This window comes from Ictidomys tridecemlineatus, chromosome Y (assembly GCF_052094955.1).
Source record: "Ictidomys tridecemlineatus isolate mIctTri1 chromosome Y, mIctTri1.hap1, whole genome shotgun sequence".
Classification (NCBI taxonomy): Eukaryota; Metazoa; Chordata; class Mammalia; order Rodentia; family Sciuridae; genus Ictidomys; species Ictidomys tridecemlineatus.
Genome location: NC_135494.1, coordinates 19454718 through 19481921, shown reverse-complemented (window position 1 = coordinate 19481921; position 27204 = coordinate 19454718). Strand labels below are relative to the sequence as shown.

The window sequence follows — 27204 nt, the reverse complement described above, 5'->3', positions numbered from 1 at the left end:
GATGTCATCAGATCCCCAGAATCTGAGGTGCAGAAGATGGAAAGTCATCCCTGACAGGGGCCAGGCTAGGAACACGGGGGCCCAGACCTGCTCCTTCATGTCAGCATCAGGCCCCAGGACATCTCTGTCAATTCAGCCCTATGGGCTACACACAGCTTTCCTTTGGTTCAAAATGTTATGCTCAAATTCGGGACCCCCAAAAGACCACCAGAGACCAAGATCAATATAAGCAGCAAAGAGGAGTTTATGGTGAGCTAGCTCAGTCCTCCACGGGCGCACAGCAACTGGTGATGCTGAGAGGCCCGGAGCCCAGGGTTTGCAGCAGTTTTATACTCTCTTTAGGGAAGGCAGGGACTTCACATACATCATAGCATCTCTTAGCAAATTATCACACACCTCGGGGAAAATCATAAAACAACTCTAAAACATGATTAGCACATTCACTGGTGAGAATAAGTTGGGTAGGGGTGATTGGTTAGTGCAATAGGAGGATTCGTTTGAACTGATTGGTTTAAGCCAAGAGGGGTGTTTGTGCTGAACTGCATGGTTTCCCAATACGTTATCATCCACCATAAACTACTGGGGGGTCATCTGGCATCCCAGGTATTTCCCTGTCTCACGCTGATTGGTGGCTGCTAGGGGGTTGCTATGGGTCCCCACCTAGCCTGACTTGAGTCAGGGACACCTGGCGCAGCAGATCTCTCCTGTTATTTGTAGATAAACAACTTAGCAGGGTGGGAATGTGTCTAGGAGTGCTCCTTCCTTGGATAGGCTTTGCTCTGAGGTAGAGGCTGGTTTTTCCACAAACATCCTTTTCTGTTTCTTTACTTGCTTGTCTGTCTGTCTGTTTGGGGTTTTTAAAAGGCAGGGTCTCCATGTGTTGCCCAAGCTGACCTCAAACTCCTGGTCTCAGGTGATGCTCCTGTCTCAGTCTCCAAAGTGTCTGTGGTTATAATCACATTCTGACAATGGCCAGATTCCCCAAGCACTCTTGTAAAACCTGAGTCACATTTAAAAATCAGAAGATCTCATATAAAATACAAAACCTGGATTTCCTGCTTCTATTAAAAAACGAGCTGGATGCAATGGTGCTTGCCTGTAATTCCAACAGCTCCAGAGGCTGAGGCAGGAGAATAACAAGTTCAAGGTCAGCCTCAACACTTTAATGAGGCCCTGATCAATTTAGTGAGACCTGTTTTAAAATAAAAAATAAAAAGGGCTGGGGATGTGGCTCCATAGGTAAGTGTCCTTGGGTTCAATCCCCTATAATCTCCAGGGACCCCTCCCCCCCAAAAAAGAAAGAAACCTGGGGCTGAGGATGTGGCTCAGTGATAGCAATGATAGGTCTGTGACAGAGATGCCCTGATGCCAAACCCCAACACCAACCAAAAAAAAAAAAAAAAAAGAAAAGAAAAGAAATCTGGTAGTAGTGAATTAGTAGCACTGAGAGAGATACAGGCACCACAAAAGCAGAACAAAATAACTTTGTTTTCAGTAATTATCAAAGAAATCATCTGGTGCGGCGGGTCACGCCTATAATCCCAATGGTTTGGGAGACTGAGACAGGAAGATCTCAAGTTCAAAGCCAGCCTCAGCAAAAGTGAGGCCCTTAGCAACTCAGTGAGACCCTGTCTCTAAATAAAATACAAAGTAGGGCTGGGGATGTGGCTCAGTGGTCACGTGCCCCTGAGTTCAATTCCCAGTTCTGGGGGAAAAAAATTATCAAAGAAATCATTATTCCTGGAAGTGTCCACATATGATTTCTTTACTGAGTGAACCCTATTCAAATTAGGTTTAATCTCTCCAGAGAGGATCTCTCTTTGATTTGTTTTTAAGATAGACTGTCTGTAAGAAACTGCATTTTTGACATGTGCATTTCTGAATATGATATCATAAAATCTAATGTTGAACATGTTTTCCTTTTCTTTGTAGTTGATTGATGACTTTTATTTTTCATAAAAAGTCAGCAATTCATGGCTTCCCTAGGAGTTAGGTATGTTATTGACAGTCCTATCTTTATTGATATTCATTAGAATAAAAGATGGAGCATATTGATTATTTCATACATACAATAAATACGCATATATCATCTAGACCAGGTTCTAAATTCTTGACAACTCCAGTTCGTGTGCTCTTTTATTGAGAAATAATTTTATGGCTATTTCTTTCATTTCCAATTAGTTCATTTATACATTCTTAGAAGCAGAAACCACCAACTCATTTCCTCAGTCATTAAAAATTTCATGAGGCTTTTTTTTCCTCTAAATTGCTACTTTCAGCCAAATGAAAAATACTTCCTCTTTAACAAACCATCCTGGGCAAACATGGGAATCCTGACATTGAGCCTAATCCTTGTATAAAGGGATAATGTTTTAAGTTATAAAAATTAAGGTGTTCTCATTTAACCCAGGATGAACAGGCCTGCCTCATCCTTACCACCACTATATTACTTACAACATCAAACCTCTTTTCGAAAAATCATATTCATTAAGTTAATAAATGATAAAACAAATCACCAAAAACAGCTAATATAATCTATCATTTGTGGTATAACAATAAATGGATCACTCGCTGTGACTTGAATATACCAATCTCACACAAAAGCAGAAAAATCTTTCTTCTTTTACCCCAGGTTCATATTTGAATAGCATCAAGGTTTTTCAATGAATAACTTTTGCCCAGAAGTACATCTCCAAAAGAATACTGAAATGACTTTTCCCATTAAAAATTCTGTGAACGATTTATCTTCCTCCTTCCAGTCATTTTAAAAGGCCATTTGAATTTGTATGAAATACTTCAGAAATCTAATTGCTGAAATCCCCAAGAGAATGAAGACATATTCATCGTTGAAAAAGGAAGTCTAATGAAATGTTATTCTTCTGGGGAAGCTGAAGTTCTGACTCCGGCTGGGTGCTGGGCGTCAGCCATTAGCCCCCACTTGGAAAGAAGGCTCAGAGCTCCTTGCTTTATGCTGATCTGTGGCTTCATGAGGCCATTCCTTCCTGAATACTGTTAGTCTTGCCCTTTATTCTGTTCAAGGGCTATACTTCTCCAAAGGGCCTAGAGGGAAAAATGACAAGAAAGTTGTGAATGAATTTCCTCAAGTTTTGACTATATATGTATAGATGGAATTGACTGAAAAAAATACAATGTAGTTAGCTAGTGAAAAGACAGGTTGATTGTGCGGTGGTACCATAAGTAGACATCTTACCTATGGTTTCACATTTTAGTGGTTGGTTACCAAAAAACCTAGTCCAAAGCCTAGTCCAATGAAAATTTCCAGAAATAAACAATTAATAAGTTCTAAATTGCATGCCATTCTGAGTATCATGAGGAAACTTCATACCATCCCACTCTGTCCCACTAGAGGTTTTGAAGCATCCCTTGAACTAGTCTATTCATGTTATATACATGTATATATACATGTTATATACTCCCTGCCTGGTAGTTACTTGATTAGCATCTGTTATCAGAGCTGACTGTAAGCTATCACAGTAGCTCTACCTAGCTTTTATTTTACTTACTAGTAGTCTCAAAGTGCAAAAGTTGTGTGTGTGTGTGTGTGTGTGTGTGTGTGTGTGTGTGTTGGGAAAATGCATTAAATTATAAGGTTCAGTACAATCCACGGTTTCAGGCATCCAAACAGTGGGTTTGGGAACATATCCCTTGAATATAATGGAATCTATTATAGTTATAATTCTAAGATGGCCCCCGAGATTCCTGTCTGTTATTGTACAGACTTTGTAGACTGCCTCCCCTTGAGTGTTCAACCGGCAACTATGACAGATAAGTTGTTCCCATGATTATATTATAGCCTGTGGCTGATATGATTTTGCAGATGTAATTAAGGATCCTCATCAGCTGACTTTGGATTCATCAAAAGGAAAATTATTCTGGGTGGGCCTGGCCTCATTGGATGAGCACTTCAAAGTCACTGGGCCCTTCCTGAAAGAGAGATTCAGAGTGGAAGATTCTCCTGCTGGCCTCACAGGACAAATCACCATATTGGGGAAAGGGTCATGTGGCAGCCTCCAATATATGAAGGAATCCCAGTTTAACAAGAAAGCAGAGACCTCCAACCTGTGACCATAATGAACTGAATTCTGTCAACAACCAGTGACCTTTAGGTAAAGACTCCAAGGACCAGGTATGACCACGCTCTTGGCTGAAACCTTGATTTCAGCCTTGGGACACCTTGAGGCTAGAACCTAGCAAAATCTTACTTGAACTCCTCACCCATGGAAACTGTTTCTCCATCTCCAAATATGATATATCTCTCCATTTATGTAGGCTTCTTCAGGGTTTACAATAAAGTTTGCCCTTGGTATTATTAGCCTAAGTTAACTAGTTTTATGCCATAATCTCTTAATTCTTTTTTTTTTTCAAGAGCAAAAACTTTAGTATAAAGGACAGAAAGAGAGATTCCTAAGGAGAGGAGGGGGTCCAGAGCTGGTGTGGAGGTGTTTTGCCTCTTTTAAAGATTTTAGGTTTCCTTTCTTTTTATGTCCCTTCCTCCACTTATCTTACTTACCTGGCCAAAGGCAGGAAAGGAGCCATCCAGGGGTACTTCTCCCTATTTTCCATATCTGCCCAGAAAGGCAGGAGGGGAGCCACACAAGGGCCATTCATTAACATCTCCTTGCTGGGAGGAACAATTCCCTCCAGACAGGTGACCTTGACAACAGATTGTTGTAGGGCAAAGTGCTCTGGATGTGTTCTTAAATTCTAAACTTTGTGTTGTTTATCTCTTGCTGAACTGGATTATCAAAAGTATTATCTAGGTAATATCTCCTCAGTATAAGTATTTTATCATAGCTTTTGCACTTAGGATAACCTCTTCCTTTAATCTTCCCAACAAATGACAATTTGACCCAGCATAAAATTCTCTAGTTTCACAGTCTTGTCTACAAGCATTGTTGACATTGATCCAATTTTTTCGGCCATTCACAGAGGTTTAAGTCTGTTTTGTTCCTTTTAGGCAACCTGTTTCTACCTGCATGTGCCCTTGCAGAATTTCTTTTACATCTGTGTTGAAAGGGTAAAATTGCTTTGAACTGATGGTCATGAAGTAGTGCTTTGTCACTGTTCAGTAGCATACAGGGATCTTGGAAGCAAAGAATGGAAATAGTTCCTTTACCTGAAATTTTAGACTCTGCTGGACCACGGGTCCTGATTCCTTGGGAGGCCACTCTACAAAGGAACTGAGTAAGTGAACCAAGAGCTTCCGTTGCCATCTGAGACTTCCCATGTGCATCAGAAGGCAGAGTGAAGTTGCTGTACGATAGAAGTAATGGACCCTCATGATCATGAGAGAATAAGATTGCTGCTACATAATCAGGGCAGGAAGAATATGTCTGGCACTCAAGGATTCACATGTCCATACATAGCAACCACACATGGCAAGTACACAGTAATTAAGGATTCAGACTCCTCACAGGAAAACGTCAGAGTTTCCATTAGGAAAGCAACCTTAGCCCCCAGAATGGTGAGCCAAGGTTGAGAGCAATCCAGAGTAGATGAAGAGGAAAAAGTGAATATCAGTTGCAATTTGAGTAACAACTGCAGCAGAAAGAGTTGTTGCATGAGCTTCCCTCCATGCTGTTGTAAGTCTATTTTTTAGAACTTTTAGTTGGCCAACCTGGAAGAATTGATGACAGGATGCCACAAAGCTAATTATTGGGCATAAGTGGCTCCAGATGGTCAGATGACACCCATGCCCTGTCTGCAGCACCAAGCCTCCTATCTCTTGATACTACAGTGCATGCTAGTCTGACTTCCAGCGCTGGCTAGCATCCACTCTGCCCTGTTGCAGGCCAGAAGTGCCCTGGGAATAATGTCCCACGGAGCAAACTTCAACCATTGACAGAGCAGAGATAGTTTTATGCAAATATACCCTAGTTCCCCTGTCCTTCAGTGTTGTAAGTCTAAGTCTTGTTCTATGCCATCTTCTAGTTCCCCAATTTAGGACTAGGTACATTCACTGACTTCATTCCTTCCCTGCCTCACTCCTCATCACCTGCCAGTGTTGTTTTTTGTTTTTTGTTTTTTTTTTTTTGGAGTTATTTTCCATATCAACCACTTATACTCCAATCCTTACCCAGTTCTTCCTCTGGAGAAATCCAAACCAAGACACTTGAGCAGATTTCCCACAAAGCCAATGAAGCATCAACATCAGATCTCATTTTGTTCAAGCTCCTTCCTGGGCCCTGGGAAAGGCTCTAACGATGTATTTCACATGGTCATATATTTTGTAAAATTGGCCACAGAAGATCATTTTGCTTTTATTTTCTAAATGCGTACCCCAAATATGTATAAGCTCCAAGCCTCACAAAAAAAAAAAACAAATCAACTCCTGATTATCTGAATATTCCTTATATATTACTCATTCATTTATTTATTATTATTTGTCTTCCTTCGCTAAAATGAAAACTCCATTTAGACAAGAAAGTTGTCTGCCTATTGAATCACTACTGAATTTCCAGTACTTATGTCAGTGTTGAGCACATGGTAGATGTTAATAATTTTTATTGGATAAATAAGTGAGCAACCAATAATGAACCAAATACTCTCCTGTCTCTATCTCTCTGCATATGTATGCCCCTTCCTCTGGTTGGAATCCTCTTCTGTGATCCCTTCAATGGCCACTCACTCTAAACCTATGTCAACTGAAGGTAGAAGACGGGCTATTAGGGAAGAGGAAGAGGGCCTGGGAGAGGGAGGACAAAGGGTAGGGCAAGAGAGGGTGACAGAGAGGGTGGATATGATTAAAGCATGATATACACATGTACATGTCGCAGCAGAACTCATTGATTTGTATAAGTTAATATTGATAATGAAAAAGACCTGTGTCAAATTTCAAAAATTCCATGGGTAGAAGTGCAGATATGAATTTATGAGGTGATTTATAACTAATCCAAATGCCTAGTTCCCTTTTGTCATGTTTTGGATATGAGGTGTCCCCCAAAAGCTCACAGGTGAGACAATGCAAGAAGGTTCAGAGGAGAAATTATTGGATTGTGAGAGCCTTAACCCAACCCGTGAATTAACTGAGTGGTAACAGAAGTGGTGGGGTGTGGCTGGAGGAGGTGGGAATTAGGGCGTGGTTTTGGGATATATATTTGTATCTAGAAAGATACATTATATATTTTTACCTAGCATCTTTCTTGCTAGATACAAATATATATCCAAAATTATAGAACCAGACTAATGGATGCCTAGTCTGGTTCTATAGTTTGGCTATTGTGGATTTTCCTGCTATAAATGTTGGTATGCATATTTCCATGTAATATAATGCCTTCCATTCTCTCTCTTTCTGCTTCCGGATCATCATGTGAGCTGCTTCCCTCTACCACACTCTTCCGCCATGATGTTCAGCCTCACCTTGGACCCCGAGGAATGGAGCCTGCCATCTATGGACTGAGACCTCTGAAATCCTGAGCTCCTAAATAAACTTTTCCTCCCCTAAAATTGTTCTTGTCCATCTTTTAGTCACAGCAGTGAAAAAGCTGACTAAAACACCTTTCCAGGTACAGCTTCTTTAACTTTTTCATTTTGAATTGTTTTAAATACAAAGAAAACACACACACACACACACACACACACACACACACACACACACACTAATAACTTAGAGACCCTAGAAGCCTGGATAAATAGAACTCTCACAATCTTTTACATTTTTCTTACATTTTTTCCTTATTCCCTGCCACACCCCCACCCCCACCCCCCACCCCCGCATCAGATGTCACAAGCAAACTTCTGGCAAGTGCTGAATTGCAGTCAGTCAGTTCATAGTGACAAGTGACTAAAAGCCAGTTTTCTGTGTTGTTGAGTGAAGGAAAATACTTATGTCTTATATCCCCGACATACAGATGGCAGAGTTGAAAGTGTTGGGGAAATTTAGGAATCTGATATACATTCTTGCCAAAAACTGAGCATCCTATATCCTCCATGATGTTACCATGACCAAATTTTTTTCTTTCAAAAAAGCTTTGGATCTACTTCGTATTGTGGTTTGGATATGAGCTATCCCCCCCAAAACCCCCCACCATAGCTTCCTGGGTTTTTTTTTTATATTTTTATTGGTACATTACAAGTGTACATAATGGTGGGATTTGTTGTTATATATTGGTACAAGCACACAACATCACAATGAAATTTGGCCAATATCATTCTCCAGTATTTCCTGTTTCCTTCCTATCTTCCCTCCCCCTGTTACCTTTCCTGATCTCCCTTCCATTCTCACTAGATTCCTTACTCAGCTTTCTCTTCCCTTTTCCTCTCTAGCTTCTACATAAGAGAGGAAACAAATGACTCCTGACGTTCTGAGCATGGCTTATTTTACTTAACATGATATTTTCAAGTTCCATCCATTTTCCTGCAAATGACATTATTTCTTTCTTCTTTGTGGCTGAATAAAACTTCATTGTATAGATATATCACAATTTTTTATTCATTCACCCACTAATGGATGCCTAGTCTGATTCTATAATTTGACTATTGTGGACTTTACTGCTATAAATGTTGGTATGCACGTATCAATGTAGTATAACGCCTTTAATTCTTTTTTAAAAATTTTTTTAGTTGTAGATGGACACAATACTTTTATTATATTTGCTTTTATTTTTATATGGTGCCAGAGATTGAACCCAGTGCCTCATGCATCGTAGGCAAGTGCTCTACTACTGAGCCACAACTCAGCCTCTGTTGCTTTTAATTCTTTAGAGTAAATACTGAGGAGTGGTAAAGCTGGGTCATATGGTGGTTCCATTCCTAGTCTTTTGAGAAATCTCCACATTGATTTCCATAGTGTTTGCACTAATTTACAGTCCCACCCACAGTGTAAAAGTGTTCCTTTTCCCCCACATCCTCTCCAGCATTTATCATTGTTTGTATTCTTGATAACTACCATCCTGATTGGAGTTAGATAAAATCTCAGAGTAGTTTTTTTGTTGTTATTGTTTTAATTTAATTTTATTTTATTTGTCTATTTTTTTAATGTGGTGCTGAGGATCGAACCCAATGCCTCACACATGCTAGGCAAGTGCTCCCGCACTGAGCTGCAACCCCAGCCTTCAGAGTAGTTTTGTTTTGCATTTCCCTAATCACTAATGATGTTGAACACTTTTTTCATATATTTGTTGAACATTTGTATTTCTTCTTTTCAGAACTGTCCATTTAGTTCATTTATTGTGTTATTTGTTGTTGGGGTTTTGTTTTGTTTGTTGTTGTTGTTGTTGTTGTTGCTGTTTTGGTGGTTTTATTGTTGTTGTTGTTGTGGGGAGGTTTTATTTATTTATTTTAGTTGGACACAACACCTTTATTTTATTTATTTATTTTTATATGGTGCTGAGCATCAAACCCAGTGCCTCACACATGAAAGGAAAGTGCTCTGCCACTGAGTTACAGCCCCAGTCCTTTTGAGTTTTTTATATACTAAGGATATTCATTTTCTGCCAGAAGAGTAAGTAGCAAAGATTTTCTCCAATTCTGTAGATTCTCTCTTCCCAGTCTTAATTGTCTCCTTTGCTATTCAAAAGCTTTTTAATTTGATGCCATCCCATTTATAAACTCTGGGTATTAATTCCTGAGCTTTAGGGGTTCTATTGAGAAAGTCATTGCCTGTGCCTATATGTTAAGAGGGTTGACTCTGTTTTCTTCTTGAAGTTGCATCGTTTCTGTTCTATTCCTAGGTCTTTGATTCATTTTGCATTGACTTTTTCACAGCGGGACAGATGAGGATCTAGTCTCATTCTTCTACATATGGATATCCAGTTTTTCCAACACCATTTGTTAAAAATGCCGTCTTCTCCAGGGCATGTTTTTGGCACCTTTGTTAAGGACCACATGACTATCTGTGAAGGTTTGTCTCTGTGTCTTCTCTTCTGTACCATTGATCTAAATGTGTATTTTTATACCAGCACTATGTAGTTTTTGTTACTATAGCTTTTGAAGTCAGCTATTATGATGCCTCCAGCATTGATTTTTTTAAATATTTTTAGTTATTTAGATGGACACAGTACCTTTATTTTATTTATTTATTTATTCATTTGTTTATCTTAGAGATATGATTTCTTCTTAAATTTTGAAGGATAGCTTTGGTGGATATAGCAAACTTGGTTGACAGTTATTTTCTTTTAGTACTTGGAAAATCATGTCAAATCTTTCTGGCTTTTTTCATTTTTGCTGAGAAATTGGAAGTAATTCTGATTGGCTTACTTCAAAATATGACCTCATGTTTTTCTCTTGAGTCTTTTAAAATTCTATCCTTGTTCTGCAGGTTAGGCATTTTAATTGTGGAGAGTTTCTTTTATGATCTTGTCTGTTTGGGTTCTGAATGTCTCCTGTATCTGGATGTTCATCTCATTCTCAAGATTTGTGTTTTTGTCTATTCTTTGCAGTAAAATATAGCTGAGCCAGGTGTGGTGGTGCACACCTGTAATCCCAACAGCTTGAGAGGTTGAGGCAGGAGGACCATGAGTTCAAAGCCAGCCTTAGCAACTTAGCAAGGCCTTTCACAACTTAGTGTCTCAAAACAAAATACAAAAACAGGGACTGGGAATGTGGCTCAGTGGTTAATTACCCTTGGGCATATATTATATACATGCATATATATCTATATATTATAAATATGTTATATTTATATAATATATAATATAAATATATATGCATATATATCTGAAGTTTGAGTGTTATTAATTTGTGTGTGGAGCAAGGTGTTTTCTGTCTTTTGGCTTTTCAGCAGAAGAGTCTCTACCCTGTGAACTTGTAGTGTCCCTGTAGATTCATAGCACCTCACAGAAAATGGAGAAACAAATAATAACATCAAATGCAAATAGTACACAACATTAAAATAAACACCCAGTGTCTACTAACTAATTTTCACAAAAACAGGAATGGTGGGGTAAGCAATTGCCAACTGCCAAAATGATAAACAACCATGAACTAGACCTGGCATTAAAGTAAACAGCACAGGTCAAAGATATCATTCATAGCAGTAATAATTGCACCATGAAAGGTGGGGGAAGGAATTATATAAACCAAACAATTCTACAAGATGGTAAAAATATATTTCATTAAGAGAAAAGAAAATGTGATAGGAAGGCAGAAGAAAGTTTAGAGTGTTCAAAACGTGAGCAGAGTGAAAGCAGAAGGGATGTAGCAAGTGATACAAAAAAAAAAACTAGAATAAGAAAAACAAAATAAAGGGAGAAAAAGAGAACAAAGGAATTTGGCTGTTGGCAAGAGAAGGAAGGAGGGAAACAGAAATAAGAAAAACAACAAGCAAAAACAAAATAAACCAAAAACCCTAACCCTCAAAAGACAAGGCCAGGCAAAAGAACTATGTGGGGAAAAAATGAGGAAAAAAAAAGAAACAAATATGTATATATATGCCATGAACCAGTCAGCTCAGTAAGAACATGCACACCCAAAAAGAGAAAGAAAGAAGATTCTAAATGTAAAAATGGAAGAATTATCTCCACTGAAGTGGCCAAAACAGTCAACAAAAATGGATGATCACTGCCCACTGTCCTTTATGTTTCTTCTTGGGCTGTACACAAGAGAGAGAGAGTGCACAAGGAATGGGAGTTGTTGGCCCCTTCCTCTTTTTGGGTTGCCAGTTGGAATGGCCTAAGATTGAAGCTGGTTGAAATAGCTCTGAGCTTCCCTTCTTACCAGTATAAGGAAGGATGGAATGGAAAGTACTGAACATTGGAGTTTGGTCTGCCCAGACCAGAGCAATGCACTCCCAGCATGGGGCTCCTGCAGAGTTCTAAGGGTGGAGTTCCACAGCTGCAGCTTGGGTTCCTCAGGTCTTAGGGGCTTTGTTGGGTGGTATCTGCTCTGTGGAGATTAGATCAGCACATGCCTAGGGTCTAGGGCCAGGCATGTGCTGATCTCTGCTGGGAGTCTGGAGACCCCCAAGAACTCTACTCCTGGGGCAGAGGAACCCATCCTCCACACACTTCACTGCCCATGAACAGGGCTTCCCTGCCTTAGTCCCTGAGTGTATTTACACCAGCCTGTTCCAATTCCTGATCCTCTTCAGCTGATCATGTGAGCCTAGACACAAAGGGAAAGCAAGTTCAACCCCCCTTAATATTTCTGGTTTGAATCCCTCTGAGTACAATCTTATTTGTGACTATTTCCCTCACATTCTTCTAGGTACACCCTCAGTCATACTTTAGGTACTTGCCCAGACACTATGGCCAACGTTTATTCTGAACACCCCACCCCGGGCTCCCACAGCAACAACACCCCAGTGTGGCTTCCTCTAGGTGGCTCCTATCTTAGCTTTTGATTTGCCAGTTGAGAAATACAAAGAACTTTTTAAATGCCATTTTGCTCTGCAGCCTCTGGATCACCTAAGTTCAGGCTGCTTTTCTGATCTATAGTTTTTTTCCATGCCAAATCTGTCTATTGAGTTTCTCTCTCTCTGTCACCCCTCCCCTCTGTAGTTAACCAGCAGTGCTGCCACTGTCCCAACCAACTTGGCTCCTATGAACTCTTTCTTGTACTTTGATCAATACACCCAAATTTCTGAATCTCTAGACACTCTGACCATCCCATATTGAATTTCCACTCCCACTAACTGATCAGATGTATACCCACTGCTTGAATCCCAAGCCACAGAGCAACTGGAAATGTGGCTTCCTCTAATCTACCATCTTGAATCCCAAGCTACAGTGTTAATGAAGGATAAGCCAACCCGAAGCACACCTCTAGTACTAGAGTAAGGGTTCAAAATATCATGCAACATTCACTCACCTTCTTCTGGCCCAGATCCCAGCATCTAGGAGACTTTGGCCATGTAGCCAGTGGATTGAGCAGGAACACTGGCCAAGCTGCCTCCAAGTAGGAAGTGAAGAGGAAAGATTGAAGCTTTAGGTGCAGTAGTCCCACCACCAGGAAAACCTGCCTCAATCAATATTCAGAGCTTACAGACTAGTCACTCCTCTGGGAAAAACAGAAAGAGACTTCACCTGTTTCTTCCAACACAGAAGGGGAAGGAAAGGAAGCAGGAGCGAGCTCATCTGAGAGCTGCAGTGGAAATTTTAGGTGAAAGGTCTTTCCCCTGGAAGTCTCTTGATTATAAAATTCCTGATTGTCCCAAAACCCCTGGATTGTCAGACATCTGTGTCCTAGTGGGTTTATCAGAATGATTTAGTAACCCAAAGTGCTAATTCTTTGGGATGGGAATAATCAGGATTGTTGTTTTAAAAGTTGAAACGAATTCTAAAACGTAAATGTTGTGACAAAGTTCTCTGTTCCTCAAGGAGAGTGACAATGGCATTTGGAGAGAGATAAGATTTGGTTGCTTCCAGACTTTTCACACTTATCAGAATATTTAGCATCTGTGGCCCCAAGATACTAAAGGCCAACCATAGCTTCCCATTCATTATGACAACCCAAAAGGTCTCCATATGGTTCAGATATCCCTTGGAGGATGGCTGCCATAACTTATTGAGGATCACTGGCTGATGCGCAGATGTCCTCACTGATCATAGATTAATTATCTATAGGTTTAGATCCTTTTTTTTAGCCACTGGTTTGTGATAAATACACTGAATTATTTCATGTTATTTATTTTCTGCTTATTATCAGAGAAATAAATCCACTTCTGTGACACTTTTGTATATTTAACAAGATAACATGTAAAACACTTAGTTCAGTGCTCAGCACTCAACAAACAGCCACAACTTCCTTCCTTTATATGTGCCATTGTTAGCTATGTTTGATTATTAAATATTACTTAAAAGGAAAGCCAAAAGCAGCACTATTCTATACCATTTCAAATTTAAATTTCACTTGGAAGAGATTATTTTTATCTTTTCCAATTCCTTTATTAGCACTTGGTTCTTCCAAGAGAATTTCTTTACCTATAAAGTGAGATGTTAGAGCTAGGGCAGTGACACATGCCTATAGTATAATCCCAGCTACTTGGGAGCCTGAGTCATGAGTATTGCAAGTTCAAGTCTAGCTCCAGAAAGTTAGTGAGAACCTGTCTCAAAAATAAAATAAAAAGAAAGATTTGGAGATGGAACCAAGTAGTAGAGTGCTTTCCTAGCATGTGTAAGGCCCTGTGTTCAATCCCCAGTACCACAAAAATAATAATAATAATAATAATAATAATAATAATAAATAGGTTGTCAGTATTTGCAGTGTGGGGTTGTTATGAAGCTTAGCTGAGACTGTGTTTGTGAAGGATCAATAAATGATAGCATCTAAATAGTTGTTTTTTTCTAGGTTGTTTTAATAGCTTTGAGGGGGGAAAATACAGCATTAAAGTGGGATTTTTTTAAATGTCCAATAGTTTCAGAAATTTCTATGCAATCTGGTTCCAAGCACCTCAAACATTAGCTTAAATACTAATCACCCAGGAAACTTATTAAGATGCTGATTCAGATCCAGTAGGGTCAGAACTGAAATCCTGCATTTCTATTGAGTTCCCAGAAAGAGACTTGAGAGTCTGACAAATCAGGGTTTGCATATGTTTAACAGATACTTAACTTGACAAATTTCTTGGAGATTCAATTTTTGCATCTGTAAAATGGTAATAACAAAATAGACCTTTCTAATCAGTATGATAATTATGTAATATGGCTCATATAAAGTAGATGACATATTGTAGCTACTCGGTATCAGTTAATCTGTTCAGCTTTCTTGCCTCTGAAGAAAACATGAACAGTGTCGAAAAGATTTCTCAAGCTAATAAAATTCTGTTTCTCTTTGAGTGTAAAGTTACTCATGGAATCATAACATTTTTGTTATCATTAGTAGGGTTCCTATTTGAGTTAAGGATGGTCAGATACACTATTGAAAAGCAACTATAATGAAGGGCAGGATATATTTAAAAGGAAAAAAAATTCTTTTGATTTGGTTTAAAATATCTACCTCAAAATGAAATAAGTAAGAAATGACATTGTTAAGTTGTCAGTTTCTTTCAAAAAGCTAAGCTCTTTAAGTCTACATGTTAATATACAGTCTTATTAGCTTCTGACAGTAGGTTCACTTGCCAGAGGGTTTTCATTTGGTTCAGGCAAGTAGTTCCAAAAAATGTAGGCCACAGGAAATCAGTGTCTTTATACCAGCCTCCCTAAGGTTACAGCTCAGAGCTCCAATGCCAATCCCTGGTACTCAAGTTTCCCAAAATGATTAAGCAAGATAATGAGGGCTTAAAAGATTGTTAAGTTTGCTCCAGGGATCTCAGGGTTCTAGATGTGCATGCCTATGTAAAAGCAGGATAAATCAGACTGACCAGAAAATATGGACTACAAAACACCTCTGGATGTCAGGTGAGGTCAGCCTACCAGCACTACTAACCTTGCCAGAAGAGTGAATAAAGAAGCATCTAGAACTTCAGCCCTGCCATGTGGTTTGGTTGGGCTTGGTTTTCTAAAATTGTTCCTTTGTAAACAGATGTGGAGGCCCAACAAGGAGGTTTGGAAGGTTGAGATTTTTGCATTTGCTTCCATTCCTATCACATTCCAGAAGAGGGAGTTTGATCCTTAGGAAATGAATTTTCCATCACTCTCGGGACCAAGGGGGAAAAAAAGGAAAATCTCGCCACGTACCCAAGGAACTTGAAGGGAAGTTACTCCACAGAGGCTTCAGTATCTTTACAACAGTATTGGAGGTCTTGGTCTCACCTGTAATATAAAAAAAAAAAAAAGAAAATGGAGAGAAGAGACTCACTCAGTCTTCTGGCAGTCAGCCAGAAGCAGGTGGTGGTGTGACTAGTGAAACAGAAAAATGTGTGGACTAGAATCTATGGAAAGGGCTGGATCATGCACAAATGGAAATCTAGGGAGGATTCCTTAAAGGGACCAAGTGGTTAGAGATAGCTGTCTAAGAGCATGTGGAATAAATTCCAGAAATCACACAGAATTCCCACTAAAGTGGGGTACTCAAATAAAAAATGGACCAGAAAATATACAGTGGGGAATTTGGTTAGGATCACATGACCTGTGGGAACTAATATTGCTAGGCAGTTTTCTGGAAAAGAATCCAACAGAAGCCTTTCTTTGATGAAGGGATGATGGTATTCAAGCCATCTTCAATTGAGTCTCAAGGTTCAAACAGTCCCTTCCTACAAGTTAAAACAGCAAGAAACCACATTCCCTCTGTTTTGTAGATTCTGGATTTGCAATGGGTTTGGGTTATCAAACGATATCTGGGGGTTTTGTCGTTGAAGTGGGTCAGAAGGACAGCAATTTATACAACCAAGAGGGAGCATGGTGCAAAATGAGGTGGCAGATATGGACTGGAGGGTGGCCATGCCCAACCCAATGGGCTATATTAGAAATTTGATTTTATGATATGTGCAATGGAAACCATTGAAAGATTTGTGTAAGTGTGTGTGAACATGCACGTGCACGTGGGAGCTGGGGATTAAATCTAGGTTCTCACACATGCTAAGCAAATACTCTACCACCCTAGCTGCACCCCATCCACAGAGAATTTTTAAGTATTAAGGACCCCTTCATTATTTCTAGTATAAACCTATCCTGCAGTTGCATTATTCCCTTTTATTCATTTAATAAATATTTTATGAGAGTCTACTATGTATCATTCACTGTTCTGGGATTTGGAAACAAACTATTGGACAGGACAGATAAGGTCAATGTCAATGTCTACTGCCAGTCAAATGATATCTTCTGGTCGGTAAGGAGAGACAGACTAGATTTCCACTTGCTTACCCACCTCAGTTGTGTAACCATATTCAGTGCAAAACCATCGTAGCCTTCTAGGGACTTATGTTTTAGTGACAGCAGAAAGATGATAAACAAACAAAACACAAGATAATTAAAATCGTACCTTGGTATACTTGGAACATTGGTTATAGGAACTATGCAGGTACCAAAATCCATAGATTCTCAAATAATTCCTTTGATAAAATGATGGTTTATTCATATGCCATTCACACACACACACACACACACACACACACACACACACACCCCGTATACTTTAAATCACCTCTAGGTTACTTAAAATCCCTAATACTATGTAGATGGCATATAAACACTTGTGATCTATTGATTAGGGCATAATGCAAGAAAAAACCTGCACGTGTTTAGTACAGATGCAATTGTTTTCCAAATATTTTGAATCACAGATGTGGAACCTCTAGGCACTGAAGGAAGACTGCATGAAGAATCAGGAGAGTCACAATAGATTGGGTAGAAAGAGGTGATGGGAGGGGAGGGGAGGGGAGGGGGGATAGGAAGTCGGCACAATACAATAGACACTAGTATGGCCCTATGTATAAACGTGGCTGTATAACCAATGTGATCCTGCAATCTGTACATGTGGAAAAATAAGATTACATATCAACATTTGAATCAAATGTATGATATGTCAAGATCATTGTAATGTTTTGAGCAACAAATAAAAATTTTAAAAAAAAAAGAATCAGGAAAAACTGAAGAAGAAAACATTTATGGATAAGATGGTCAGGAAAGTTCCTCTGAGGAGACGGCAATGAAGCTGAGAAAAAAAAAAGCACAGAACAAGCTTTCTGTGAAATAAGCCATAATAAGAACATGCCATGACCTTGGTAAGAATATTCCAGCAAAAAAGAATAGCACATCCAGTGGCCTTGGAGCAAGAGCAACTTTGGCCTGTCTGAAGAACAGAAAGGAGGAGCAAGAAAAAGAGAGGGAGGTGGAGTTGGAAGTAAACATGATTCCTCTCCTGCAGGACCCCATAAACTCTGTAAAAATTGAACAGACTGAGTTTGCAGGGTCCGTGGGGCATGCATTTGGAGATGCCCTTTGGGCAGTTATTTGTAGGGACTGACAGTTCACAGAGTGACTTCACAAGTAAAAGCATAAAGATAGTCAACCAGTCTCCAGTGAGCAAAGGACTCCCTAGGAAAAGGGAGAAGAGGACATGCACAGTGCCTTCAGGCAGACTCAGCTCTAAGATGCACCATAAAAGAAAAAGGGGCAGGATGACAGCAGAGAGTGAAAGCTGCACCTCCAAACACCACTATCTCTGAGGGTGCAATCTGTTACTTGCTGTGCAACTTGGGCAAGTTTTTTCCTTAACATCTCTGAGTCTCGGGTTCCTCAAGTAAAGTGAAAAGTATCTGTCTCATGCTCCCATTTTCCTGGAAAGGAAGCTGTAAAGAATTTCTCAAAAAAGAAGGATAAGAATCTGAAGAGCAATAGACCGAAAACCAATGGAAGAGAGAATCAAAAGATAAAGCTGCTCTGTGATATGCCCCAGAGAGCTGAAGTAAGAAGATCCAAGAAAAGCCTCCTGTGGATTTGGCAATGGTAACCCCAGCAAAAGTAGTTTCCGTAGTCTTTTGGGGTTGAAAGTGTTATTGGTCTCTTTTGAGCAGTTTTTATGAGATGCAGGAGTAGTAAAAGAACTTACCCTCCTCTGCTAGGAGGCTGAGTTCAGACAGGAAGGCGAGACCAAAGATAGTAACTAGAGAATAGGATCCTGCCACCTTCTTTGCTTAAAGGTCAAATCACTTAAGCATAATTATATGCCCAAGAGGAGAAGCTCGAAAAATGAAAGAGAGATGAGAGTTGCTTTAGAAGGTAGGAGGTAAGAGATAATAGGACACAATCGGGGAGCAAACTTTTTTGTTACAAAATAACAAAACAATAGAAATAAGGATGAATGTGATAAACTTTTGAGACTGCTCGGAGAGTTTAATTTTGTCATGGTGTATTACATTTGCTCTGAGAATTTAGCTTTAAGAGGGGCAAGGAGTTGAAGGGTAGGATTACTGGGTTGACATGTAGAATTTTAAACAAGGGTGATGGTTTGACATCAGTCCATAATAAGTTTTGGATGCTCTAACTTCTAATTCACAAGTTTCTTTAAAAAGAGAGTAAAATAGGGCCTGGGGATGTAGCTCAGTGGCAGAGTACTTGCTTAGGCCCTGGATTCAATCCCCAGCAAGCAAAAGAAAGAAAATAGCATGAAATACAAAGGAGTCAGAGATCTTCCAAGCAGTGTTTTATTATGTTTTTTTCAGTGCTGGGAATCAAACCTAGGGCCTCTAGTGCTCTAAGCAAGTGCTTTATCACTGAACTACACCCCCAACTTCTCAAGTGATTTTTGAAGCTAGCTAAAGTTTTAATCTGAAATTTTTCTGGAAGAAAAAAAAAACAAAAAACATTGAGGGTTGAATTGGATATGTGCAATCCAAGGCCAGAGGCCTTGCACAGTTTTCTTTGAGGGCTCAAGGATTAACATCATGACAGAAACACTCCCTCTGGCTTCCACTGTTATCAATTTATTCCATTTGTTTTGTGACGGCCTTGGTTGAAGACACCCTCTATGCCCTTGAGAAGGAAATTTATAACCCAAGGCCGTTTTCCAGAAACTTTTGTTCCAAGAACCCTTCTGAATCATACATCTGGCTCTCCAGTATTACTAATAAGCCATTTTTAAAGTCCTTTAGTGACAAATGAGGCTGTCGTGGCTCATTGTAGAGTGACACTGACCTCATCTGGGCTCAACAAGAACTGTCACATAAACAGCACACGAGTCAGATCAGTTTTATAACCAGACTGGGAAACGCATGAGCCAGGTCTGGATATGAAGATGGAGTCATTTTTAAGATCATTGTTTCAATAAAGAAAAAGTCCAATTGCAGTAAGCTGATTCCAAGCAAGTTTTGGCTACTGCTATCTAAGCTTCCTCTCTCCAACGACTGAGCATACCGTAAGTTATTCACGTACATCGATGAGTTACTCTGGTTGTCATGATGAGAGTCTAACTCTATGCTATCAAGAGAACCTGGACAGGGCCTCATGTCCTTGGAGAGATTTTTCTTTGGTGTGAATAAAAGCACCGCTACCGCCTGGCTCTGTACTTCCAAAATCTAGGTGAACCTGTTGACAGCACTATTCCTTTCGACCACAAGGTGGCACTCTCAAACCTCCTGGGATCTGCACAGCTGTGCTTTTGAACTCCAACTCTCCCTCTAGCCGGGAGGAAGGGGTGTTGGCAAAATATCATCTAGTCCACCCCAAACATTTTACAAATGAGAAAACCAAGACCCCCCAAAAAGATAAATGACCCAGCCCAAACCCCACTGTTAGTATGGAGAAGGTAGGATCAAAGTTTAAGTCTTCTCACTGTCAAACCCAAGTTTATTCCACCAAACATCAGTGGTTTTCAAAACAAAATGAAATAACAAACAAAACACCCTTTTCCCTAAGGAAATGTCACAAATGAAATCTTCTTCCACTATCTCTCTTCCTACTCCCATGTCTAGACAAATGAAAATGGAGTCATTCTGATTGAAAAAAAAATTATCACGGAGGCATTAATGACACCAGTTTCCTCAGATGTATTTGAAAATGATTGATAGGGTGAAATAAACTCTGAACAAGAGTCCTTTTTTCTTTTTCCCTCTCTGCATTCTACAGCTGAGGTACATCCCCAGTCCTTTTTAGTTTTCATTTTGAGATAGGATCTAGCTAAGTATCCCAAGCTGGCCTCTAACTTGCAATCCTCCTGCCTCAACCTCTCCAGTTGCTGGAATTACAGGCATGTGCCACCAGGCAGCCCTAACTAAGAGTTCTAAAATGTGCTTTTCATATTGATATTCTCTCCCTAGCCATAACTCTTGCCCCTGCTGCATGTCCACCTCCTTCACAGCCACTAACCCTACTCCCTTGGAGCTCCACCAATGGTTAGATATTGGGAGACCTCCCTGCATCCCCTACCTGGAGTAAACTTGAACCTCTTAACCAAAGTCCTGGGAACACTTGGACTACTCTGTCCCTTGCTCTTTGCCCCATCTCCTCAGCTAATGGGTTAGCTTTGGTTCCTCCTGCTGCTATATTCTAGCAAGAAAACCAAACATAAGTGCTTAGTTCTACTACAAAATTCATGGTTTCCAGTTTTAGCTGGGCCATTTGCCCTGCTCCTTTGTAGTGCTGGTGAACTTCATGCTCATGCCCCACAGAGGGGCATAGTCATCAGGCAGATCCTTGTCTCCCTCACTGCTACCACAAAACAGTTTCCACTGTGTGCCAGGTATTGTTCTAAAACCATGCTATGTGCTGATGGTAACCCTCACAAAAAGCTAATGGGCATCAACTCCCTCTACTTCCATCTCTCTCTGCCTAATAATGTATCTATATCTCTACCCATCCTTCAGGCCTTTCCTTTCCACCAAGATTTTTTTCTTTGCCCTGTAGGGTTTCAAACCCAGGACCTTACACATCCTAGATAAGGGCTCTACCACCGAATTACATACCAGCTTGTCCACCAGTAATTTTGATCCCAATTTCCCCAGCATCCCAGAGGTCTTACTCCATTAATGATTCTTCGCATGTTCCCCTACGGAACTTCTCTGTCAACCGTTGTGATAAAACCCTGGTTTGCCAGACCCAGTGGCTGCCCCTGGATCCTCACCCTTTTTCTAAACCCCAGAGGCACCTTTTTCCCCTGGTGACCCTTGCCCACAGTCTTCCCTCCTTCAACACATGGGATGCAATTCTCCTCTGTCTTCCCCTCTTCTACAATGGATGCTCTCGTTTGCTTTTGTTTGTTTTTTAAATGAATTTTTAATTGACAGATGATTGTACAAATTCATGGGATACAGTGAGGTTATTTCAAAGCATTGTAAATTGTGTAATGATCAACTCAGGATATGTAGGTTATGCGTCATCTCAAACATTCATCATTCCTTTCTTTGTGATGAAAATTTCCAAAATCCTCCCTATTGATCAGTTTGATTAAAAAAAAAAAAACAATATATCATTAACTATAATCAGAATTTATTCCCCCTATCTAACTGTGAGTTTATACCGATTAACCAATTTCCCCCTTCCCTCCACATGCTTTTTTTGATATTTATTTTTTAGTTGTAGTTGGAAACAATACCTTTATTTTATTTATCTGTTCCTATGTGGTGCTGAGGATCGAACCCAGGGTCTCGCACGTGCGAGGCAACAGCTCTTACCGCTGAGCTACAACCACAGCTCCCATGCTTATTTTCCAATGCAGATTTTTTTTTAATTATTTTAATATTTATTATTTTCTAGTTCTCAGCGGACACAACATCTTTGTTGGTATGTGGTGCTGAGGATCGAACCCGAGCCGCACGCATGCCAGGCGAGCGCGCTACCGCTTGAGCCACATCCCCAGCCCCCAATGCAGATTTTTGACGATTTTATGGTTTGGATATAAAGTGTCCCTCCCTCCCAAAAGCTCCTGTTAATGCAGGAGTGTTACGAGGAGCAATGATTGGATTATGGGAGCAGAAACCTAATCAGTCCAGCCTTGTTTGAACTTGATAACTGGATGGTGTCTGTAGGCAGGAGGAGCCAGGCTAAAGGAGGTGGGTCACTGGGGACATGCCCTAAAAGCATTGTTCTTCCTGTGGCCCTTCCTCTTCCTCTCTCTCTCTCTCTCTGCTTCCTGACACTGCCATGAGCTCAGTAGCTTTCCTCCACTGGGTCCTTCCCCCATATTGCGCTGCCTCATCTCCAGCCTAGAGCCAGGGAGTCAGCCGTCCATGGACTGAGACCTCTGAAACCATGAACCCCAAATAAACTCTCCCTCCTCTAAGTTGTTCTTGTTGGGTGTTTTGGTCAGAGGAACATAAAAGCTGATTAACACAGACACCAATTTCAGACCACAGGAATCAAAATCTCTAGCTATAGAGTCCAAGTATTTGTAGTTTTCAAATCTCTGCAGGTAGTTTTGCTGCAGAGCTCAGGGTTAAGAGCAACTCATCTTAATGATACAAGCACAAAAGATAAACATTGGATGATTCCGTTTGTGAAGTACCTAGAAGAGTCAAATTCATAGAGACAGGAAGTAACACAAGTGTTACCAAGGTCTCTTCAAGCCTCTGTGCCACCATTATTATTCCCCCCTCTGCCTGAATGGACTTCCACTGCTTTCTTGTCTGGCTCATTCCTACTGTTCTGAGGCTCTGCTCAGGCTTGGGGCTGGGAGAAATGGCCATTCTGCGTTTTCTCTCTCTTTCTCTCTCTCTCTCCCTTGCTTAAAAATATCATTGGATGCACAGCTTTGGATGCACTAGAGATGGACTTGGGAATTGTGTTATTAATTCCCAAGTCCATCTCTAGCCCTGGCAGTGCTGCCAAGTTCTGGCTCCAACTCACACTTCCCACAGCTCTCTTCCACTAGACACCTGCTTTCCCTCAGGCATCTCCAACCCAAAGTGTCCAAAACTCAAGTTGTCATTTTCGCCTTTCCCACCCTGCTTTTTCTCCTGGGTTTTCTATCTCAAAACCTAGCATCATCATGTACTGTGTATGTCAGGTCATGAGAACAATGCTTCATAATGACTGGTAGCCGTTAACTATCATATGAGGGTTAGTAATATTGTTATCGATAGAATTATTATAATAGAGTAATAGTGACTTTCAGGAAATGTGGTGAGGCTGGTGGTGAAAGGCCACCATTCTGCAGCTGCACCTCCACATTTATATTAACGTAAAAGCCAGACTCTTCATATATCCAGATAGTAAAGGAAACTGTTAATGATAGAACTAGCTTGAACTGGAGGCCAAGCATTGTAGTTTATTTTCTCCAGAGCACTATTAGGTACAGAGAAGACAGCTTCCTTTGAAAGTGGAGCTTTGCAAAAAGGCCTCATGAAGGATAGAAATGACAAGATATGTGAGATATATATACATATCTATATATGCACTACAAGGACACAGATGATCACATGTTGAACAACTTTCTATCCCTCTAATCAAGAGGTATTATAGATTTATACAAAGCATTCAAACTGTGTATTAATGATTGACTAAACAAAACGGGTATGATGTTATCAAAGATGAGTCCCTATGAGTGGAGAAATAAAATATGGTATACACATACAGTGGAATATTATCCAGCCTTTAAAAAGAAGGAAATTCTGACATATATTACAACATGAATAAACCTTGAAGACACCGAGCTAGATGAAATAAGCAAGACCTAAAAGTATAAGTATTGTACAATTCGACTTATTTGAGGTACTTGGAGTAATCAAACTCATACAGATAGTAGAGGGATAGTTGTCAGGGGCTGGGAGGAGATAAGAATTGAGAACTATTAATTAATAGAAATGGGCTTGTTTAGTGGCAGAGAGTATGGTGGGGACCAAACCCAGGGCTTTGCACATGTGAGACAAGCATTCAACACTGAACTACACCCAGCCCAAAATGTATTGATGCAGAAAAGTGAAGAGAATAGTTGTGGAGACTGATGACGGCGATGACTGCATAACAGTGTGAAAGTTCTTAATGTCATTAAACTTAAAAGCACTTTAAAATAAGTAAATCAAAGCCAAGCACTACAGTACGCACACCTATAATCCCAACAATTTGAAAGGCTGAGGCAGGAGAATCCCAAGCTTGAGGCCAGCCTCAGCAACTTTTAAAAGAGACTATGTCTCAAAATAGAAAAAAAATAAAATATAAAAATTTAAATGTGACTCAGTAGAGAGGTTCAAGCAGCAGTACTGCAAAAAAAAAAGTAAAATGGTAAATTTTATGTCATGTATATTTTACTACAACCAAAAAAAAAAAAAAAATTCTAAGACCATTCATGGCAGCACACGCCTATAGACTAAGTCCTGAAGTCTCCTATAGTCTAAGTTCCTCAGAAGGCTGAGGCAGGAAGATCTTTAGAGCCCAGGAGTTTGAGACCAGCCTGGGTAAGATAGTAAGAACTCATTTAAAAAAGAAAAAAAGAAAGTAGCTGAGTGATGTGTTACTTCCAGGCTGAAGCAGGTAAAAGCAAGTGTGTCTCCTCCCTCTCTTTTTCATATTTTGGTGCCTTTGTCAGGTAAGAAGTTGGTAGACACCACAGGATGCAGGAAACTTCAAGACAGTGCTTCTTGTAGAAAGGCTCATTCTGCATTATTTCTGTGAGAAACAAACTTTTGTTTTTTTTAAACCACTGATATTTGTGGATTTATTTATTACCATAGCATATTCACACCTATACTGACTAATGCCGAGATTAACTGTAAATGATGATGTGCGGGTCATGATTAGTTTCCCCCATTTGTTCAGAGTCCAGTTCTAGCTGTGGCCTGCATTAAATACTGAAAACACTAGAGGGCACAATTGGGTTGTGGAAAACTTCAGTCAATGCTGGAAAATGGCACCTTGTGAAAATTGAACAATGCAACAGAAAGCTGGGTAGTGAAAATCATTAGTTTTGAAAGCAATTGTTTCTTCTATATATAAAAAAAATGGTTGGCTACCTTTCTCCCTTTGGGATAATTTTAAAATAGATTTTACACTTTGATTTGAATATAAAAATTAATATTCCAAAAATACAAAGCCTAAATATATTTACAAATATGAATGCTTACATGAGAAAACTCGTGGCAGAGTTCTCAGTGGAAGAAAGACTTTGTTTCACATCAGTACTTTTGCCTTCCTTAGATCTTCCTGTCTACTGGCAGGGACTGAGTCGTCATGGAATCCCTGGGCTTTCTACCCCCATCAGCTGAAGAAGCTGAAGTTTCTAAGGTCTCCTTAGGATAAGAGGTGACCAGATGTTCCAAACATCAATCTGTGACAGGAAGCTCCCCACCCACTCCAAATGTCATGCTGAGTTCCCAACAGACTTCCCTTTCCTGTTTCCTTTTCCCCCTCTTTCTAATTTTTTTCTTCAAAGTCTATTCAAAAGCTGCTGCCCAAACCATCTTCCTCTATTGTTGCTCTGATGACATCATTCCCTCTTTACCTAACTGACCCCTGTCTTTGGTCTCCTGGTCAAAGTTTGTCTTCACATATATGGACTGCCTCTGTGCCTGCCCCTGCCTCACTTTTTCCTTATTTTTTGTTTCTCACCAATTACTACAAAGGACTATCTCCTCCTATATCCTCTACATCCACATACCCCTTACAGTACTGGGGTTGAACAAAGGGGTGCTTTACCACCTATCTAAATCCCCAGCCATTTTTATTTTTTATTTTGAGGCAAGAGCTCACGAAGTTGCTGAGATCTGGCTAAGATCCTGAGGCTGGCCTCGAACTTGAGTTTCTCCTGCTTCAGCCTCCAAAGTCGCTGGGATTATAGTTATGCACCACCACAGCCAGTCAGAATTGTCTTTTTTTTTTTTTGATGTGCTATTACTGAAGGATCTGTTCATCTTTACTTCTAACAGAGACAGTATTCTCACTGCACTGTTCAAGACTTTCCTAGGACTATTCCAAACTCATTTCAATTGTGTATTCATTGCTTAAGAATATATTTGGCATCTTCTACAGATATAGCATTATTCTAGCACCATAAGAGGAGGTGGGAAAGAAGTAAAAAAAAATATGTGATCCTTGAACTCAAAATTACCAAGAAACCATTCAAGCTGGGAATTTTAGGAAACAACTAAAATTTATTCTCCTTTAAAAACTAAGGGGATGAACAGCAGGGGAAATTATGTAATAATATAAAATAACTACACTATCCCACGGGAGATTTGCAGTCATTCTAATTATTTTATTTTGTCAAGATTATAACTTCAATTAAAAATTTCTTGACCTGCAGCTACTCAGGAGGCTGAAGCAGAAGGATTGTAAATTCAAGGCCAACCTGGGCAATTTAGCAAGAATCTGGTTAAAAAAAAATCGAGTCTTAAATAGGTGTTAAGGATACAAATTCCACACTGAATCACAACATTTTCTCCTTCCACTGCATGCCATGATCCTATTCAAAAAGGAAAAACAATTTTTAAGCAAGCTTAAGATAATACAGTATATAGTGTCATATCAACAGAAGAAAATATAATAATAGAAAAAGGGATTTGGGTCAAACCCAAGACTTTAATATGAGGAAAGCTACAATCTGAAGTAAACAATATCATTCAATGAAGCAAACTACCCAGATACTAGAAAGGATTATAAAATTAGATACTGTGGTTATGAGCCAGATGGGGTGGTGCATGCTTGTAATCCCAGCAGTTCTGGGGGCTCAGGCAGAAGGATCACGAGTTCAAAACCAGCCTCAGCAAAAGTGAGGTGCTAAGCGACTCAATGAGACCCTGTCTCTAAATAAAATGCAAAATAGGGCTGGGTTTGGGGCTGGGGATGTGGCTCAAGCGGTAGCGCGCTCGCCTGGCATGAGTGCGGCCCGGGTTCGATCCTCAGCACCACATACAAACAAAGATGTTGTGTCCGCCGAGAACTAGAAAATAAATATTAAAAATTCTCTCTCTCTCTCTCTCTCTCTCTCTCTCTCTCTCTC

The 27204-nt window shown here is 40.0% G+C and overlaps 1 long non-coding RNA gene and 1 pseudogene across 2 annotated transcripts in view; one reads left to right on the top strand and one right to left on the bottom strand.

Annotated features, from left to right (window-relative positions):
• Window positions 1-27204, top strand: part of LOC144372089 (mitotic checkpoint serine/threonine-protein kinase BUB1-like) — a 205918-nt pseudogene that overhangs the window by 47817 nt on the left and 130897 nt on the right. The window lies entirely within an intron of this gene.
• LOC144372090 (uncharacterized) lies at window positions 1995-5481 on the bottom strand. Its single transcript, XR_013432143.1, has 2 exons — window positions 5138-5481; window positions 1995-3060 (listed from the first exon to the last, which is right to left on the bottom strand). It is a non-coding gene; the product is annotated as an uncharacterized LOC144372090 (long non-coding RNA).